This window comes from Piliocolobus tephrosceles, chromosome 11, assembly GCF_002776525.5.
Source record: "Piliocolobus tephrosceles isolate RC106 chromosome 11, ASM277652v3, whole genome shotgun sequence".
In the NCBI taxonomy this organism is placed as follows: domain Eukaryota; kingdom Metazoa; phylum Chordata; class Mammalia; order Primates; family Cercopithecidae; genus Piliocolobus; species Piliocolobus tephrosceles.
Window position 1 is genome coordinate 27,527,790 of NC_045444.1, and position 12,328 is coordinate 27,540,117.

A 12,328-nucleotide genomic window follows, 5' to 3' on the forward strand; every position below is an offset into this window, starting at 1 on the left:
AAACCTAGCAGTTGGAACACAGAACTGTTCTTCAAGAGAGATTCTCAGAATGAGTAAGACATGTCTCAAACTTAGTAGATGAGAGATTTAGCTACTCTTCAACTTAAAGAGAGAGCTCACAAGGACGCAAGACCAGAAGTCTTGAGGCATTCCTTCTAGGGGAAAAAAATAGGTAACTGTGGAAATAGAGGTATCCCTGAGAGTCATGAAGGTAAAGACTAAGTATTCCTGTATGTGTATATGTGTATTTCCTTGAATGTGAAATTTAAACTATCAGAACTGAAATGAAATATTTTTTGGGGAACAAAAGGAAATTGTGATATAAAAGTTGACTGAATTCAGAAGGAAAATAACAAAAGAAATCTCAGAGATGAAGGGTAAATCCAAAGTTCCCAAGGGAGGACAGATTTGACTTAAATAATAAAGAGCATTTAGCGACTTAATAGACACAACAAAGAGAGCAAAAAGTATATGAAAGAGAGCTACAAAATGGTTCAATATATATACAATTTGTTTCCTTAAAGAAAAACAATAGACATAATTAATTTTTAAAATCATAATCTAAAAAATATTTCTAGAAAATCAGGAAGCCCTAATTTAACATTTTTTAAAACATTTATAGGTTTAAGTAGTTTACTATGTAACACGAAAAAATGATCCAGAAATGCTAACTCAGGTCATACCTTAATAAAACAATTATATTTTAAAAATAAAGAGAAAAAAATCTGGGCTACTTGGCAAAATAAGCAAATCATTTACAAAAAATTTAATATCATCTATCACATTGGTATCATACTTCTCAACAAGAACATACAAAGCAAGATACTAAATTAATTAATTAAAACATTTAAAAAATTCAAAGAATGAATGAGCAAAGGCCTTATTATCCAACCAATGTTTCCTTTAAGTATCAAGCCTATACGAAAACACATTTCAGCATGCAAGAATTCAGGGAATACTGAAGTTCAAGTCCTTCCTGAGGAATCTGCTAGAAAAAAAAATGTTTTATATATTCAACAGACCACTGGGAGGAACTTAGCAAATGAATAATGGTGAGTGTTTATTGTATTCATTTTAGATTTTTGACCAAAGCAAAGATGGGGACAAATGGAAAGAATGGCACATAAATATGCTATTACATGTTTTGACAAGATAGAACCATCTTAATTAAAATAATGACAAAGGGCTAGGCATAGTGGCTAATGCCTGTCATCTCAACACTTTGGCAGGGTGAGGCAGGAGGCTTGCTTGAGTCGAGGAGTTTCAGACCAGACTGGGCAACATGGCAAAACCCCATGTCTAAAAAGAAAGACAAATATTAGCAGGGTGTGATAGCAGGTGCCTGTAGTCCCAGACACTTGATTTTGGTTGTAGTACTGATGAAATAACTAAACCTATTTTTTGCATATTGTAGAAAAAGCCAAATGAGGTAAAAGCATTGCTTTGTTGGGAATCAGGATTCTCATCATGGGAGAAGAGAAAAAGAAATGAGATGGGGAAAGTCAGGAAAACTGCAATGTTTAACCTGAGTCAGAGAAAATAGTATGACTTCATAATTAGAAAACAATAATATATGTGTCTGTGTTCCAGATCTCTCTATCCACTGAAAGAGTCTGGAAATAAGGATATTATAATAGCAAGAAGCACACTTAGTGCCTATATATTGCCTTTTAAAAAGAACCAAGGCTCCTTGAAGAAATGCTGATTTCAGGTCCGGAGTAGGAAAAGTACAAACTGAAAATTAAATATATTTGGGGGCAAGGAAATCAAAGACCTCTTTGGTGGCTGGTAGGAACATGGGATGAGGTTAAAGAAAAAAAAAAAAAAGGTTTTCCCTATTGAGAAAATCTGGACCACTTTTTTATGTACAATATACCAATGAAAATGTACCACTTTAATGAGAGTATAGCTTAGTGAATTTTCATGACCAGAATACTCTCTTTTAACAAGAAGCCAGATCAAGACATACAATAATATTAGAAGCAATATTTATACACCATCAAGAGGTATACATATGTAGAGAGACAAAAAGGAATATATAAAACACAGACTGGAATTTGCATATAAAATTCAACATAGTCAACAATACTATAAACTACCAATTATTTTTTGTTTTACTTTTCACAGAGCAGGTATTTAATCCAGAACATTTATCTGATTTCTGAATTTCAGTTCTAATTTTAATTGGTTGACCAGCTAGCATACATTTCATTGAAAAATATATAAAAATCCAATGAGTTTTTGCATTAGTTAAAATAATCCTAAATTTTTACTGTTGATCATATTTTACTACTTTTACTTTTACTACTTTTAGTGTTGATCATATTTTACTACTTCTGGATCACAAGCTTGCAAAGCACTGTTATTGATGGAAAATATGGTCTGGGTACATAGTGCTTTCAAAACATTATTTTGTTTGAATGTTGGTTGAATGACAAAGCAAATGAAATAAGCTGGTATATACAATTAAATAACAACTTTGAACTTTTATTAGTTCTACTCAAATATGACTAATGATGATATCAGCCATTGCTTGCCAAGGAACTATAACCTGTACTATAAAAACAATGCCCTCCCTGCCAAAACAATCCCTGGAATTGATTTTTGAAAAAGAGAAATAAATCTTTTAAGAATTCCTAATTGGATCACGGCTTTAGTAAATAAACTGTTTTTGAGAAAAAGTAAAAAAAAAAAGCATCTCAAAAATACTATATAACTTTAAATGAGGGAAAATACAATTCATATTTCTCATGTGACCAGCAACAAACTGTGTGTAAAGAAAAAAATTAAAAAATAAAATGCTGTAGTTAATTCCTGCTGTTTATTTCCCATGGAATTAAAAAGGCACTTTTTAAGCTAATCTTCAGGAGCCTTATGGCCAATGGATTATTTGAAATTTAGTATGTGGACACTAAGAACTTTATACATTGACCTGTGCACATTTGCTCTTAAAGACAGGTAAAAATTTAATTAAACTCCTGTGTAAATTTTGTAAGAGATATTGCATTCTTTTTTTTTTTTTTTTTTTTTTTTGAGGCGGAGTCTCGCTCTGTCGCCCGGACTGGAGTGCAGTGACCGGATCTCAGCTCACTGCAAGCTCCGCCTCCTGGGTTTACGCCATTCTCCTGCCTCAGCCTCCCGAGTAGCTGGGACTACAGGCGCCCGCCACCTCGCCCGGCTAGTTTTTTTGTATTTTTAGTAGAGACGGGGTTTCACCGTGTTAGCCAGGATGGTCTCGATCTCCTGACTTCGTGATCCGCCCGTCTTGGCCTCCCAAAGTGCTGGGATTACAGGCTTGAGCCACCGCGCCCGGCCTGCATTCTTAAATCCCAGTAAAAATAGTGTTATTGCAAATGTAAGCATCAAATATTTGAATAAACACCATTATTACTGCACATGGTAGAAAAATCTTTATAATATTTGTCATTTTATATATCATACATATTGGATGTACATATTATACACAGTGTGATATATACATCACATTATATATATTTATATATATAAAATGATTATATATATGACATATATAATATATATAAGTTGTGGGGTCTTGCCATGTTGCCCAGGTTGGTCTCAAATTCCTGGGCTCAAGTGATTTTCCTTCCTTGGCCTCCCAGTGTTGGAATAACAGGCATGAACCACCACACACAGCCAATATTTATCATATATATTTTTGACAAAGCTTATTTTTCTAAATCACATATAGACTTGCTGCCAGCATTAACCTACAGGTAAACACTTTGTTTTTCTTGTAAAATATTTAGTTGAAAATACAATTGATACTGATGCTTCTGTATTTATTTTCTATTATTGAGAATTTATCCTATATAATATACATATTAGAGTACCTGAAAGTCAGGGACAAGAAAGACTCCTTTAGGTCTTAAGCAATATTTTCATTACATTAATAATAGTTTGACAACTATTCAATTTAATAAAGTTTAGATTAAATTATTCTCAGTAGTCTTTCTCCTCTGAGAATGAAAGCAATTACTTATTTCACTTATTCATTTAAGGTGAGTTCCCCCACAAGGGTAGTCTAAATTTGAGTTCATGGAGAAGTCTGGACTAGTTACTTCATTCCTAAAAACTGAGATAGTTTGTGTGTCTGTGTGATATCAAGGTTAATGTATCTCTAATATGTATATGTGTGTGTGTGTGTGTGTGTGTGTGTGTATGTATAGCAAGGGTAACATATATATATATATGTTTTCCAAAATGAAGAGACAAATGCATTTTTTTTACCTGTGAGAATTCATGAAATTCTAAAGCTAATTTAAATGTTGTCTAAAAATTTTAAGAATTTTACCTCTTTAAGATTTCTGTGGACAAGACAATAATACAGGAAGAAGTATATATTAGTATTAAGTTTAAAATTTACTAACTTTCTTTGGAAGAACATGTGAATAAAACAAGTCTTAAAACTTTTCTATTTTTAACTGTCAGAAATAACACTTTTTGGAAAATCTAATATGATGAGTAATTCTCTGAAAGACCAATTATTTGGACATTAATATCTTAAGCAATATTTTGCTTAGCTAGAAAGTTTGGGCTCCAAATGGAAATCTTTGTCTTTATTTTAGGTCATTTCCAAATATCCATACTATTTTCTTGACCTTAAAATCAGTCGTTTATATTTTTTGCTTTGGAACCAAAGGGCAAATATCTTTAGAGGCAGTGGTGGTAGAAACAAACAAACAAAAAAACAGCAAATAAGACCACGTACTTAGTCTAGGATTGGAGGAGGGTGAAGCCAAAGAAGCTACTGTCTAAATCAGAGAAAGAAAACATATAGTAATTAAGAGAGACATAAGCTGTCCTCCATACCAAATTTAATCTTTCTGCATTAGGAGAAAAGATGTATTATAGATTATGTAGCTATTGTCTATCACTCCAGAAGTTCAGTTCAAAAATTCTATTAGTTCTAGACACTCTTAATTTTCTAGTCTTAACCTGGAATATTACCACTCATTTTTTATAGTAGTAGTTGACACTATGACTTAATTACACCATGCTGAGTGTTAGGAGAATATGATAAATGAACAATAAGGTTGTTAGTGTGATATATAAGCAAAAGTTTCTTACATTGGCTTTCTATATGCATTTGTCCTTATGGGAGGGTAATTAGAAAGCTAGGAGAAATAACTCCCAACCCCCCGACACACAAATTACAAATGTCTATACCTCAAAACACAACTTGAAGATTCAATTAAAATCTTAAGTACTTTATCAACTACAGGTTCTACCATAGACTTTGGCATTGAATCAATCTAAAGAACCTGGTATGCCATTAGATAAACTGTTCTTCTTGAAGTTATATAAATTACAAATTAAAACAAGAAGGAAAATGCAAGAAATATTTTCATCTTTTAATGAAGACTTTTAAAATAAATTTACAATTTTAGTATTATTTAATGTTGCACTAGCATTAAAGTTTCATCCTATGACCCAAGTTTGCTCACTATCTGACATGTAATCAAAGTTGAAATAAATTCATGTGAAGTTTTATTTAACATATTATAGAGTGTTAAACATTATTTTTTTTTTTCCTATAAAGAATTCCCTGAACTCGATGATAAACAGCATTTGTTTTCATTACCTGGGGTAGCAAAGACAATTAACTGCCCACAGGATTTCTGTTCTCTAGTCACTGGGTGCAATTGTGGTTGGGAAGTAGCAGTCAGGCAAGGGATTTCATTTCCCAACCATGTCTGCATCTATAACAGGACCATTTGATGAGTTTTTACATCTGGGAGATCGGTAAAAGTGATAAGTGTTACCCACGTGTAGGTCAAATTAAGACGCAAATATGTCTTCTAAGTTGCCTCTTCTCCCATCTGCAGGCTGATACAGAAAGTTCTGAGACCTCAAAACAATGTCAAAACTACAAGAAGGAAGGTGATATTGCCACTGAATCACATGTGGAACATATCTACCAGCTGTCCAGCAACATCCACATTTTACTTTCATAAATTTAATTTCTAATTTGTAAACTCCCTGAAATTGAGGGTCTTGTTTGTTACAGCAGTCAGTAATACTCAAACTGATCTATATGGTGTTCAGCAGGATGGAGAAGGTAGAGTGTTGAATCAGAGCCTTTTTCTGGTATCTAAGCAAAGTGGCATTCCCACAGAAAAATAAATGAATTTGGAACTCTCCATAAAAGAGTAAGGTTGAGGCAATTGCAGTATTTTAGAGCTCACCAAGATTGACCAGTTTCCACTAAAATAGATGTTTAAGCTGAATTCGTGCACCTGGGCTTATAGTACAATTTATTTAGAGATACTTTTAACTAAGAAAAAATAAGAGAAAGAGAATAGGCTCATACTTCTTGGCATATGTCAAAATTTGTTTTGACATTCCCTCAAATGTTTGTATTCTTAAACTTTCCAGTAAACAACTCAGTTTTGGAATACTGGTGAAGCTGAAAAAAAAAAAAAATCTCCTCTCAAAGGACTTCACAAATTTACTTCTTAAAACATAGACTTATTTTTTTTATTTTTATTTTATTTTTTGCCTCACACCTCTTCAGAATATTCCTGTAGGCTAGAGCTACATAGTACAAGATGGCCACCAGCCAAGATCCTCACCACAGCTGGTGAGTGGGTTCAGAAGACACCAGAGAGCTGAGATGCAAAGGAATTTAAACGGTCTATTTCTGGGTAAACAACTGTAAAGATCTTTACTCTCAAACAGTGAGCTGATTCTAAGGTACTGGCAAAAAATAACAGCAACACACACACACACACACACACACACACACACACAAAACAAAACATACACACACAAACAGTAGAGCAATTGATGAAATTTGTAAAAAAAAAAAAAAAGTATATAGGGCAATATTTTAACAGGACCACATTAGATTAATCAAAGAGATAATAAACAGATAGAATAAAGAATAGAAGAAATAAAGGAAGAAAGGAAAGACGGAAGAGGGCTTAACCAGTTTGGTATATTTCAAAAGAAAGATAGTAATATTTCCCCTTTTGAGGTGTTGATAAAGTCATATATTAAAAGTAAATAAATTAATGTATGTATTAACTTTCCTAGTACCTTCCTCATTAATGAACAATTTAAATAAACAACTGTTTAATGGTAGGGAAAAGTCACTTAAGTTCTAAATTTCAAGTAATGAACAGTCCAATTACATTTACGCATATGAATAGTACTCTATTTGGAATTATTTTTTATTTATGGGACAGAAGGGCAGTTATCACTTCTTGAAGGGTTATTTCTTCCTCCAACTCCAACCATGCCTAGTTGTCCTAAGGTGTCAATAATAACAAGCTTCCCAAAAGCACCACTACCACCTCCGCCATCACCCTTTATAAACCTTACTATTTTTGAGAGGGGAGAATTTACATAAATATATGTAACTAAGACATTTCTTTATTTCTGAATTAGCTTTAAACAAAATTATAAAAGAATTCTAAAAACACATTCAGTTCTTTCAATATAATTATGATGAATCAAAATATATTTACATATATAAAATAGAGGAATCTTTATAGAAAACTATATTGTTTATAAGTATTCCTTATATTAATAAGCAGAGCTGTATCATATTGTAAAAATTTTTCATTAAATATTGATTTTTAAAAAACGTTATAGCCTATAACACAAATGATTCTGATAACTAAAAATGTACTTGTATAAATAACCAATTTCTCAACAATGTCATATGAGGGATGAGTTAGAATGTGAAAAACAAAGACTTGATACACATATTTATAAGATGAATGCGCTAGAAAAATATGAGCCAAATACAGACAAAATACGTTAATTTTTTATAGTGCTTAAAAATGTTAACAAAATCAGTTTTTTAAAAATAGTAAATTCAAAAATAATACATCTTTATTTTAAACTTTGGATAAAGCATGTAAAATTGGAGTCATTTCTGCTCTTCTATCCAAAGGTTTTTTTTTTTTTTTTTTTGTCACAGAAACTTTCAATAGATATAATCACTAATTGGGAGAGTCAAGATGTAGAATCATCACTATCTTTCATTCCTACACCTAGCAAGGCCATGACTTCCAGACACAGTAATTTAGCTTTATTTTCAAGTTTCCAAAATTAAAGAAAAATAGTCATCTGGGATAAAACAAACAAAAAACTTGCTTTGCCAATCGTCTTGTTTAGTAAATGGAACCTCTCATAATTATAATTAGCAAAGATAAAGGAAACCACTTAAAATGAATATTTTAAAAAATTACTTTATACTCCATTCGGCTTTCTTATCCCTAGATTATCACTATTCATAGCTTGCTGATGCCCACTGTTTATTCATTTTCCTGTGTGTTAACCTGGACATACACACATAAACATATTTCTTTTAAGAGACTACATTTGTTCATTTCTTCTATTGCCTTAAAATTATATACCCTCCCATTCTTCAGTTAGTAACCTCACTTCACACTTTTTTTAGAAATTAGAATTAGACTACAAAGTCTCTCAAATTCCAAATATAAAATCTGCAACTTCTCCATATTCTTTACATTCCCTCTTTGACACAATGAGAAGAATGTCTATGATCTCATCAAGAGCCAAGTCTTCCTTTGAGCTCTGAGTGTTCACCTCACTCAGATTCTGAGGAAGGAAGTTTGTCTGTCTTAGTCATTGTTATGCCCTTGGCTCCCCACAGTTTTGGGCAAAGAAAATGCACCTAATATTTGGCTGGTGCAAAAGCAATTGCAGCTTTTGCCATTACTTTTAATGGCAAAAACCTGCAATTACTTTTGCATCAATTTAAGATAATGCATGAACTTATAAATATGTGATATGTGAAACAGTAAATGAGTAAAAGCTATATATATAAAATGATTATGCCACATATATTATCACACAATGAAAAACCTACAAGCAACAAAAAACTAATAATAATGTAAAAACATCTTCAACTTCAATAAAAAATAAGGGAAATAAAAATTAGACAATAGTGAAATGATTTTTGGTACCTATTCAATATAGAAAAAAATAAGAAATTGATAGATGTCAATATTGATGTTTTTAAAGAAATAGTTACTCTCATGCACTGCTTATTGAAGTATGAAATGTTATGTCATTTTCGCCCGGAAATTTGGAAAAACGTATCAATAATTTAAATGTGCATACAGTATGACCCAACGGTAAGAGAGCTAGTGATGTCTTCTACAGCTAAGCTTGCTTGTGAGTAAAGGTAAACATTCATGGTGAATACATCATGGTGAATTCACACTATGAATACAATACAAAAATTATGATAACTTATTCTTCTTTTGATTCAGGTCAGTCTGAACAGACTGAAGTGAAATATAATTTCAGAGCAAATAAAGCTTTAAAAACTTAGGAATATTAAATTTCTATGCTAGGTTGCTCGTTTGAATGGTCCAGTGGCCATTACATTGTATCTGAGGGGAAGGAAATAAAACTCGAGCATTCTTCTTGCCTTTAAATTGACAATATTTACATCTTCACAAGAAGGTAAAAATGTTTAAAGAATATCAATCTAAAGATGAAGCATAGAAACTTAAATATGGTGTGGCTCCAAAAAAGAAAAAAAATATATAATTACCTTTGATGGTATAAAAGCAAAGGTATTGGGAAATTGCATGAGAGAAGGGGAAGAAAAGTAGAGATGCTTCTCTGAAGTATGCAGCAAGTAAATGTAGGTTTAATGTATTACTTAAAGTTTCAAAGTAAACTTTAATGGAAAGTAAATGATGGAAAACTTAAAATCTAATTTTACATCAAAAAATTGTGAGGAGGAAAGAGGAGTAAGAAAGCTAAATCATCTTGGCATCTTAGATAAGGATTTGACTTGGAGATACATTTGCATAAGAGCATTATTCAGAACCATGATGGTAACTACCACAAAAATTAAACTAAAAAATCGTTGTGAATGTTTGCCTCTGGGGAGTAGGCATGGAGGTTGGGAAAAATAATGCTGCTTTTTATTATCAATCTACTGAGCTATTCATTTTTAAAAATCATGGGCAGATATTCTTTGATTAAAAACAAAGAGTGAGGTAAAACTATCCTTGATGAGATGTAAAATTTTTAAAACTGTAGTGTGAGGTGAAAAATAATTGCAGGTTTAAAAAAACTACCTACCTTTGACATTCCCATATAAGCTTTCTTCTAGGTCCTACAAAAAATATACTCTAAACATACAATTAATTTCAAAGTTCACTGATAGTGAATTATTGAAGAGTCAAATCACCTAAAAATCAGTTTGTTAACAGAGTAAGAATGTCAATATTGAATATCGAAAGGTTAATGTAATAAAGTATATAATTTATATAGGGGCCTCTAGGAAGACATTAAATATGATTCAAAAATGAGACTCTTCTTACTATGTTGCCCAGGCTAGTCTTGAGCATCTGGGCTCAAGTGATCCTCCTGCCTTAGATTCTCAAAGTGCTGAGATTATAGGTGTGAGTCATGGTGCAGGTCTTCAAGAGAGTTTAATTGCTAAAACTATATTACATTAAAGTAATACACCCTGCCCATCTCATGTGGACAGGTGATTCCTAAGAAATTGTAACTTCTGTGCTAGAATATGCTTGACACAGGGATGAGTGAGAAATCCCCCCTGAGTCAGCCACCCCTGAAGCTCACAGGTTGGAGAGCAGGGAAGCAAGAACCCCGTGGTAGATGGTATTGAATGTGAGCCTAGGTACATATTCCATTACCCCCCTACACTTCACTTACAAAACAAAATTTATGAATAAAATCATAAAGAATTTCAAGATTACGACAACAGAACATTAAACTCCAATATGGGATCCCTGTGAACACAAGGCTACATTAGTCCCATATCCATGAGGCCTGCCCTGCTTATAGATTGTTCGCAGCCCTTCTGGGTATGTTGTATCAGAGTCCCAGAATTAAGATCACATTTGTTGGAAAATATTTTAATAATAAACTAGGTGTTTAAATGCTCAAACAACTCATGGTTATACCAAGCACCCAATAAGTGTCAAATCCCATTAGCTGCCAGAGAATGAGTTGATTAAGCAAAATGCTTATGTTCATGTGCAGTAAACTAGCTCTGAAGTGGTTTCCATTAATAGATAGGTGACTCCTCAGATTAGCTTTTGATGCTGAATAAAAAAATAGAATATCAGGAATTTAACAGGTCTTGCTCTGTCACCCCAACTGGAGTGCAGTTGCGCAATCACGGCTCACTGTAACCTCAAACTCCTGGGCTCCTGTCATCCTCCCGCCTCAGCCTCTCAAAGTGCTGGGGTTACAGGCACCTGCCCTGTTTTTTATCTTGAGGTAACAGTCAACCAGCTGATGAGTCAAATGTGCTTTAAAAGTTTAAGTGACAAAGGTGGCACATATATGTTGGCTGTTCAGTAGCAGTCTGACCACAGGCATTATGGCTAAAGTACACGGCTATTCATCTTCCTTATGGTTAAATTAGTTGGACAATAGATGATATGCTTCCAAAATAGTGTTACGGTCTGCCTCCTATCTGTGGGCCAAATAGACAGTGACATATTACTAGATTTATGATACTCAGTCCAACAGTGCCACAAAGTGGTAAATGACCATCCCAGCTGTCTTCAAATGGAACAAGCCAACAAGGAGAAATATTTTTCTTAAGGTTTCTTTAGGAAAATATGTTTTCAGGTCAACAGCAAGCAATTATTTGTTCCCATACTCTTTGTATTTATAACAGCACTACAAGGAAAGCAAGAAGAAGCTGAAAGGAGAAATAACAATAAGTGTTCTTGATATATTTTAATTAGTTGGGAGAAAAATAAAAGATTTAAAGTAAAAGACGAAATTTCACTAGTTTTGTAGAGTTGAAGACACTGTTAGGCAATGAATCAAAATTATCTTTTAAAAAGGAAATATTCAATTTTGCCTTCCAGAGATTGTATTTGAGCATTTCTAGGAAGACGCTAAATATTAAATGTGATGAGCCAACAGAGCAAGACCCTGTCTCTACAGAAAACAACAACAAAAACTAGCCAGGTATAGTGGCTCATCCCTGTAGCCGCAGCTACTTTGAAGGCCGAAGTAGGAGGATCTCTTGAGCCTAGGAGATCAAGACTGCAGTCAGCCATGACTGCGCTGCTGCACTCTAGCTTGAGTGCCACAATGAGATCCCATCTCTGAAAAAAAAAAAAAAAAAGAATTAAATTTTAAAAATATGATGATGATATGATGAAACAAGAAGATTGAATTATTTTTAATCTCAACATTCTCCAAGCCAGTAGTTACTTGGGGCTGGTTAAAAGAAAACAACAACAACATAATACCAGTACCCATGGATAATGTATTTTACTACTAAATCCAAGTTGATACTTTTTTATCCTATGTACCTGAACAT